Source organism: Ovis canadensis, chromosome 8, assembly GCF_042477335.2.
Source record: "Ovis canadensis isolate MfBH-ARS-UI-01 breed Bighorn chromosome 8, ARS-UI_OviCan_v2, whole genome shotgun sequence".
Lineage (NCBI taxonomy): Eukaryota > Metazoa > Chordata > Mammalia > Artiodactyla > Bovidae > Ovis > Ovis canadensis.
The window spans coordinates 86,445,597-86,455,171 of NC_091252.1; the positions used below are offsets into that span (position 1 = coordinate 86,445,597).

The 9,575-nt window shown below is 49.3% G+C and overlaps 1 pseudogene; it reads right to left on the reverse strand.

Annotated features, from left to right (window-relative positions):
* Window positions 1-2,671: 2,671 nt before the first annotated feature.
* On the reverse strand, window positions 2,672-9,358 carry LOC138444686 (UL16-binding protein 1-like; annotated as a pseudogene).
* Window positions 9,359-9,575: the final 217 nt, after the last annotated feature.

Here is a 9,575-nt window from a genome sequence, read left to right on the forward strand (position 1 = left end):
CCCGAGGACTTGCATGGCTAGCAAGGAGAACTCAGTGCCTGGCTTCAAAGATTCAAAGGCTAGGCTGACTCTCCCATTAGGGGCTAATGCAGCTGGTGACTTGAAGTTGAATCCAAGCCTCACTTACCTTCTGAAAACCCTAGTGGCTTTCAGAATTATGCTAAATCTGCTCTGCCTGTGGTCTGCTATTGGAACAACAAAGTCGAGATGAGAGCATCTCTGTTTACAACACTGATTAACAAAAATAGTAAATCCACTGTGAAGACCTAGTGCTCCCAGAGAAGGATTCCGTTTAAGATATCACGGCTCAATGAGAATGCACCCAAGGGCCCTGATGGAAGTACAATGAGATTCATGTTGTTTTCACACCTACTAACACAGCATCCGTTCTGCAATCCACGGGATCAAGAAGTAGTCACGATGTTCAAGTCATGGTATTTAGGAAATAGTTTCTGTTAGGTTATAGCTGCCACAAATAGTGAATCCTCTGATGGATCTGGGCAAAGTCAATTGAAATCTTTCTAGAGCGAATTCACGAAACATTTGTGATTCATGAGAAGAGGTTGAAATAACAACATTAATAGGAATTTAGAAGTTGATTTTAACCTTCTTAGATGGCTTTGAGGGGTTCAAGATTTCACTGGAAGAAGTAGCTACAATGTGGTGGAAATAGCAAGAGAGCTAGAATTAGAAGTGGAGCCTACTGTGAAGATGGGACTGATTGTTGCAATCTAATGGAGAAGATTCTTGAGAGTCCCTTGTTCTGCAAGGAGATCCAACCAGTCCATTCTAAGGAGATCAGTCCTGGGTGTTCTTTGGAAGGACTGATGCTAAAGCTGAAACTCCAAATCTTTTGTGAAGAGTTGACTCGTTGGAAAAGACTCTGATGCTGGGAGGGATTGGGGGCAGGAGGAGAAGGGGACGACAGAGCATGAGATGGCTGGATGGCATCAGTGACTGGATGGACATGAGTTTTGAGTGAACTCCGGGAGTTGGTGATGGACAGGGAGGCCTCACGTGCTGCGATTCATGGGGTCGCAAAGAGTCGGACACGACTGAGCAACTGAACTGAACTGAATGATAAATATTAAGTTTAGAATAAATTTAGTTGCAAAGGCAGCAGGAGGGTTTGAGAGGATTAACTCCAATATGGAAAGAAGTTCTACTGTGGGTAAAACGCCATCAAAGAGCATTCATGCTAAGAGAAAGCTTCTGTGAAAGGAAGAGTCAAACAATGTGGCAAACTTCATTGCTGTTTTATTTTCAGAAATTGTGCTACCTTCCACAACTGTCAGCAACCACCACCCTGATCAGTCAGCAGCCACAGATCTTGAGACAAGACCCTCCACCAGCAAAAAGATGATGACTCCCTGGAGGCTCAGATGATGCTCAACATATTTTAATTTAGAAACAAAGTGTTCTGTATTAAGGTCTGTACAGTATTTATTTAGACATAAAGCTATTGCACCCTTAATAGACTTCGATGTCAACATAACAATACATTGCAGTGGAAATGAAAAAGTTTGTGTGATTCCCTTTATTGTGAAATTCACTTTATTGCCCTGGTCTGGAACCCAGCCTGCAATATCTCTGAGGTCTGCCTGTATTTACATGGCTTTTAGTCCATGTTTTCCAGCCTAGAACTAACATTGGGATGGCTGAGTAGTAGGGTGAACATATGACCTAGTGTTGGGATATGGTGAAATATACATTTAAAAATCCAGAGAATTTAAGGATCACTCCACAACTGGACTCCATGTTTGTTTAGGAGTGATCTTTAAATTCTCTGTTTCCACAAGAAATAAAGCATTATCATTGGTTTTATTTAATCCCATAACGTGGAGGAATGGTGAAATACCATGACTTTTCTCCTGGATTAGAAAACAGGCATGAAGTACTTAACTCTCTTGCAATATTAATTTAAGGATCAGTATAAAGGGAGGAGCCTGGTAGGCTGCAGTCCATGGGATCGCTAGGAGTCAGACACAACTGAGTGACTTCACTTTCACTTTTCACTTTCATGCATTGGAGAAGGAAGGGCAACCCACTCCAGTGTTCTTGCCTGGAGAATCCCAGGGACGGGGGAGCCTGGAGAGCTGCCCTCTATGGGGTCGCACAGAGTCAGACAAGACTGAGGTGACTTAGCAGCAGCAGCAGCAGCATAAAGGGTTCCCAGGTGGCACAAGTGGTAAAGAATTGGCCTGCCAACGCAGGAGACACAGGAGACAAGGATTCGATCCCTGGGTCAGGAAGAGCCCCTAGAGATGGAAATAAGAACCCACTCCAGTATTCTTGCTGTGAAATCTGATGAACAGAGGAGCCTGGTGGGCTACAGTCTATGGGGTCCCAAAGAATCGAGCATGACTTAGTGCCAATAGGGTAATAAATTATGAAGGGAATCAGTCAATGTAAAATTTTGTTCCATTGAAAATAAACTGAAATTGTTTCTCTGGACATAGAAAAAAATCCCTGAGTCCTATAATAGCAGATGTATTTTTCCAGCAATATCATCATTTGTAAGAATAAGGTCACAATGCAGGGAAAAGTCTAATTTTCCAAAAACTAGAAGACTGAAAGAGTTCTGTTTGTGGAGATCTCTTGTTCAAATAGTTGAAAGTTTCAGTTCAGGGGTTCTGTCACTCAGCACCAAGAGAAATTAGGTTTTAAAAAATTAAAGATGTTGAGGAGGATGCTCATCAGATGCGACAAGAGACTCATATGGTGCAGCCACCGTGTCATTATAACTGGTAGACAGACTTGGGATTCCTAAGGTCTGCTCTCCTGGCTCTAAAGTGAACACAGGAGAAGAAGAGCAACCAAACAAAGACTGAGTCCTGAGGCTGACAGAGCCCCTGTCAGGGGCTTCCAGGGAACATCGTCTCCTGCAGAAAAGAAACAGGTGTTGGTCCAGGAAGCTGAGGAACTCCTGCCACTTTCCTGGGGCTGCCCCTCCCCAGCACCAGCCCCTCCCCAGCACCCTCTCCAGCCCCGCCCTCACTGAGGGGCTCATATGTCCTCCACCCCTACCCCCACCCCAGGCCCAGCAGCTTCTTGTCACCTCCTCCTTCCTACCTGCATCACAGAGTCACCCCAGGCCCTGACACCCCCTGCTCAGGCTCAGGACTTGAGCCAGTGAGGAATCAATCTGCTCCCTTTACTCAGGTCTGGATCCTCCCCAAGGTGGGACTAAAGGACCAGGGAGCAGGTGCCCAGAGGAGGGGCCTTGCTTCCTGACAGCCTTGGGGGGCTGCAGGCAAACCTCCTTCCTTGGTGCCCCTCCAGCCTCTGAGCAGCACACACAGTTCTCAGGACCAGGGTCCCTGCCCCCATCTCTTCCTGGTCTTGCCCAGCTGGGCGCCTCTATCCCAGCTCAGGCCCACCCATCCCCAGGCACCTCTGCTCAAGGCAGGGCCGCTCAGTGATGGGACTCTGGGTCCCCAAGTGGCTGGTGAAGTGCAAACCACAGGCTGAGTTACAACTGCTGCTGCTTCAAGAGCACAGCCCTTCCCCCAGTCTCTGCTGTGGGGCTCCTGCCTTGCCTGCTTGACCCACGTCACTTCCTGTGAGGAAGAGGCCTTTGGAGTTGGGTCTGCAAAGGCCTTCCCACCCCTTCCTCCTGGGATGAGAGCCCGGCCCCTCTCATCTTGGCCCTGGGTGGGTTCCCTCCCCGCTGACACATCACGTGGAGCCCCCATGCTGCTCTCAGCCCCCGTGAGTCCTGCCCTCCCCCTGACTGCCTGCTATTCTCACACCACCTACCCTGGGCCCTGCCAGCCAGCAGTCTGTGCAACTTCAACAGGCCCCCAGCCTTCCTGCACCCAGCCACCCCCCACCCCCCCACTTCCCATTGTCATCTGACAGTGAGGAGCTATCAGAACTGAGGCCTGAGCTTGTCTGAGTTCTTGCTGTCAAGTTATATGAGGTCTTACTCACCTGGCTCATTTCCAGGATGAGGAGGTTTAGTGAAGGGCAGGGGTTGCATGGGATTCCCAAATCCAGGAGGAAGCGGTGGGAAGGCGTTTGCAGACCCTACTCCAAAGGCCTCTTCTCATACGAAGTAGCATGGCAAGCAGGCAAGCAGGAGCCCCACAGTAGAGACTGGGAAGGGGATAGGCTAGGCCTGTGCTCCTGGAGCAGCAACAGTTGTGACTCCGCCTGTGGGATTCCACTCCCTGACCCCACACTAGGCCCTGTGCCCCTGCCTTCCCTCTGAATTCTGCCCACAGTACCTCTTCTTGTAATGGATATAGGCTACGATGCCCATTATGACAAAAATGGTGAGAACCCTGGCAGCGATCCAGGTGATAGGACTGATGCCTGGGGTCGTGGGCTGCACTGTAGGTGAGACCGTGGTCAGTGATGCAGCAAGGAGAGTAAGAGTGAAGCCCTTGTCCAGACCCCAAACTCGGCAGATTCCTCCTCGTTCCTCTGACTCAGTATCCCTACTGTGCAGACAGCTGGCACTGATCACATGGAGGCCCCAAGATAGATCCCCAGGCGAGATGGGGGGAAGGGAGGAGTCCACTCCTCACAGGGCTCTGACAGCTAATGGGGGAGCAAGGTTTCCAACACAGCCACTCAGTCCCGCTGTGACATCAGAGACAGTGACCTCAGGATGGAGTCGTCAGGACCTACAGCAGAGGCGGTATTGACGGATTTCCAGAAGAAGGACTGGTGACATTTGAAAGAAAATTCTGGAAAGAGGGTACAGTGAGAAATAAATCCCAGAAATCAAAAAGATGTCTACAGGTTTGGGATCAGCAAAAATCCATGTTCAGTTGACCAAAGGCCTGTGCTGTGAGGAGAGACGTCAGGAGGTGGAAGAGGAAGGATATCAGAGTATCCCCGGGCCATTGCTCTCCCAGGACAACTCATCTCCGATGGATCACTTCCTCAAACACACACACACAGAGACACACACACACATACACACACGGGAGTGGGTCCATGTCACCATGAGAGGAGGATCACTTTCTCCTCCCTTCTCACTTACCCGTGGTCTTCAACATTTCCTCCCAGCGCACCATGAAAGCCTGCAGCCAGGCCCGACAGTCTCCATGGACACCTTCTTCAGGAAGTCGGTCACCACTCTGTCACTCTCCCACTTCTCTTTCATGCATCTGCCTCCAGGGTGATCCGCTCTCCAGTGTCCATTCTCCAAATCAAAGTGGAGGCTCATTAGTCCATTCAAGCCAAACTGCCAGGATCCACTGATGCGTCTGTCATCCTCACAGCGACATGCCATCCTGGCCTGCAGCGTGAGGGGGTCTGCCCCCACTGTGGGAAAGAAAGAGCTCAGCCTCTGGGCTTGACAGATTCTTTGCCCCACCTGGGTCCACTTCCCGTGGCCCAGCTAATGTGGCCCTGTGCTCTCCCCAAAGGCCACTCCTTCCATGCTGAACTACTAGGAAGGACCAATATCCAATTATATTTTTTACTTATAAAAAGTGAATGTAGCTGAGCCCCTAATCCAGCCCTCCTGTACTTGGACTTTCTAACTCACCTCTGGCCATGCATTTCTCCAGTGTAAAGTCATGCAGTTTGGTCCTTGATCCAGTCCCTGATGTCTCTGAGTGTTTCAACCTGTCTTTCCCAGGCCTTTATGGTTTTCACTTCTCCCAGTAGACTTGAGAATATGATCTTAGCATGACCACAATCACAGGAGAGAAAAAGCTCTCCATCCACCTGGCCTTGAACCTCACACCACGGCTCTCCAGGTCTGGGCTGAGGGTCGACGGTGAAGTTATAGGAAAGAGGGTAAGTGTCTGTGAAGGCAAAGTGCAGTGAGGGTGAGGTTGGGAGAAGAAGACCCATAGGCCTCCTCCCCCAGTTCTATGAGAGCAGAGTAGGGCTGAAGAGCTGGGTTGACAAAGCAGGACGGCCCCGCCTGCCCTCCCCAGCCCTTCTCCAGGTACGATTGAGGAAGGCGACGAAGCCTCAGTCAGGCAAGAAACACCAAAACCCTGGATGTGCCCCATTTCCACTCTGCTCACAAGCTCCCCACGTGGCACTAACTGACACATACATTTCCCAGGGATGGGCCAGGCTGGTTCAGAAGAAAAGGCCTAAACCCAGAGGACTGTCAGCTTCTCTCCGAGTGTCCTGTGGGAGATGCAGAGGGTGAGGGGGCTCTTCCTGAGGAAGCAGATCACAGATAGTGGGGCTGGGGGTGGGGAGGATGAACACAGAACCCAAAGCTGGGGAAGGGAGAGTTTATAATGACGGGTCACTGGGCTCAGCAAGGCCAGCGAGATGTGGTGATCTCCCACTAGGATGGGTCTTGGGAGCCTGGAGAAAGGCCTGGCCCACCTGGCATGAAAGAGAAAATCCAGAACATCCAAGGCAGGCAGTAGAGGAGGGGATCCAAGGCTCAGAGAAGTGAATCTGCCAGGGCGGATGCGGTGTGAAAAGATAGGAAAGAGTGCAGTCCACCAGCACCATGGGAAAGCCTGATGGACTCCATGGAACTCGAGAGGAAAGCGCAAATGAGAAGCATCTCCAAGAGCTCAAGGATGACTTTTGCAGAAGGTTAGGGATGGTGGGAGGAGACCGTGTTCCTGTGGGCTTCTATCAGGAACAGGGATGGAATTTGTGGAAAAATCAGATTCCAAGTGGGGGTGCTCTAGGGCAGCAGAAAGTAGGTGCAGTGGTCAAAGTGATTAAAGATTCTCAATGCCAGCCAGGGCCTGACTGCAGAGAATATGATGCTGGCTCATATCACAGGGTGATCCTAAAGGCAAACAGATGGGCAGGAACCTAGATACAAACTGTACTATTGAAAGAAATAAAGAGAGACAGAACACAAGGCTGGATGATCAGAAAGCCAAAAGCAGCCATCCCTATCAAACATCTGATCCAGGCCCATTTCCGGATCTGAGCCACTTCTCAGATCTCAGCCATCAAAGTTAGAAGCCGCGTTCTAAAGAGCAGGGCCCTTTCATCACCACATCTAGTGCAAAAGTCCTTCCATTCTTTCCCAAAGAGCCACATGGTTATTTACTGGGGTAAGTGAACCTGCAGAAGCAGAAACTACTCTCACATTCACATTGCACTAGTGTGTTTCTAATGTCAGGCACAGGATCCTTAGCATCATCATGGTCCCCAAGTGTTGAAGCGATGCTCGGAGTACTAGGCCGTCAATGGACAGCAGTCCCAGGTTCTGCTTGCAGTGGTTATCACTGGGTCCACAGACCACACAGCAGTCATTTCATATGTCCTGGACTTGCGACAGGCATGGAGACCTGAGTAGCTAGTAGATTATCATGGGGTGAAGGCTACTGTATTAGTGAATTCCAGATTCAAACTTCAGACCCTACCTCCCCATCCCCCAGTAGTATGTGTACACAATATCCTGGAGGAAATACAGAGACAAGCACCAGTCTACAACCTCTCGAGGGCTGCAGGGGTGTGGTCCCTATCTTATCTCCATTTAACTAACACTGCGGCCTTAGGTTTCCTGTAATGGTACAGAAGAAATATTTGAGGCTTCACAGACCCTAGGTCTCTGCTGCAACCTGTTGTCCCAGCACAAAAAGCAGTTACAATTGCCAAAGGATGAGCATGGATGGAGCTGCTTCTTGGGCAGATGACCCAGCAGAACCGGGGCCATCAGAGCTATCTGTGCTCAGAAAGGTGCTACGTGCCATTTTCTACCTGAAGGCTCACAACACAGACCCCGAGTGTCCTGAAGCCAGGCCACGCCACTCTCAGTGGGGTAAGTCACACCATCTAAACGTGGCTCCTGGTGTGGGCCTGGGGCCTGGCAGAGATGAGCCCTCTGGTCATGGACTGGGGTTGCCCATCGTGATGTGTGCTCATCAACCCCTAGTCATTAGTTCAGCTAGGCCAGCCGTCATAGGATAGAAGTGGTTATGTGTTTCGGCATAAGCAGGGCCACAGGGAACAAACAAGATGCACCAGCAGCTGGCCTAGATGTGACACTAGAGTTGTTACATGGTCACTATCCTCTGCTCACACCTGTGGATTCCTGTATGGCACTTTGGACCAAGGTAGCTTCTCTGTAATAAAGGAGCGGGGGCATTAGCCCATAACTGCTGGATGGTTTTTAATTTCCTTAGAAAAAGTACTGCATGTTGAAGATAAATCATTCCCAAGACTAGTGAAAGAAAGCAAAACTTTAAAGGTGAATCAACTGCATTACCTTGTAGAAGTTAAGAAAATAAAAAGCAGTTGGTAGTAAGATTGTTAGTTCAAATATGTGTGTTTAAATAATTTTAAAACTCTTGTAAGAATATACCTATACCTGTACCTCTAAGGCAACCATGTGTAAAAAATTTACACCAACATTTTTAGTTAGAGCTAATAAAAGTGATATTGACAAAGTATTCCACATCATTAAGTCTGTCTTCGAAAGTTGAGATGCTAAAGCATTCCTAAGGCATGCTGTTTTGGAAGACAAATCTGCTTCCGTGGTGCTGGGTGATGTATGTGACTGGCTGGCTCCAAGTGGGCCTCGACAGGCACCTTCCTCCTGATGCTGGGAGACTGTGAGAGGAGAGTCAGACACAGGCCCCCAGGGCTTCATGCAGCTCTGTGAGACACTGGGCCAGCTTCTGGAACTCCACCTCTCCTCTGGATCGAAGGCCCAGTACAAGCCATCACAGAAAATAGTTCATCAGGACAGTTGATAGTCTGGGCTAGTTGGTAACCCTCTTTGAGTTATGCAGCCACATCAAATGGTAGACGTCCACTTAGGGCGTTTGGCCAGAGTGATAAACACGTGGGCTCTTTTAGTAGCAGCATGCTGACTGCTTAGTTGTGGCGTGCAGGATCCAGTTCCCCCACCAGGGATCAAACCCAGGGCCCTGCATTGGAAGTGTGGAGTCTTAGCCACTGGATCACCAGGGAAGGCTGGAGAACTCATTATTAACCAGACTTTCAAAAGCCATCCATTAATCCCGTGTTTTTGTTGTTCCCCAGACAGTGAGAGCCCATGGGGAACAAGAGTTGGAGAGGGATTGGCTTTGCTCTTAACTTGAAGTTGTCATCAATGATAGAGCTCCTTGCTGCCAGGTCTTTGTGGATGACTTCTTTCTGACCAGGTAGCTTATTCCACAGGCAATCTGGGCAGCCATGTGAACTAGGTTTTGTTGAGAAGTTTCCTGCAGACTATTGGCCTCTATAATTTTGCACTGTCATAAAGAGAACTTAAGATGCCCCCAGTTCATGTAAGGCAGTCCACCGCGGGCTTTTCCCCTTCCTCTGTTCACACATGGGTAAGAGGAAGATTTCTGTAGCCCACAACCCAGCGACTGTTTCCGGTGCCATTCAGGTGGCAGACTTAGTTGATAAACGTCGTCTGTGTCCTGACCGGTCCACCGACCTGCCCTTCTCTCATCCCTCTCCCTCTCCTCCGGCTTCCTGAGTCCCAGAGACACAGCAGGATTGAAATCAGGCCAGCTCATCACTCTGCAAGTTTGCTTCGGTCTCACTTGTTTATTTCTCCTTCACAATTTCAATGCCAGTGCATTTTGAAGAAGGATTCTGTGTGATTCTACAGGTTGCTTGCCCCTCCTTTTTTTTTCCTGTATAATTGTACAACCTTTGAAAATTAT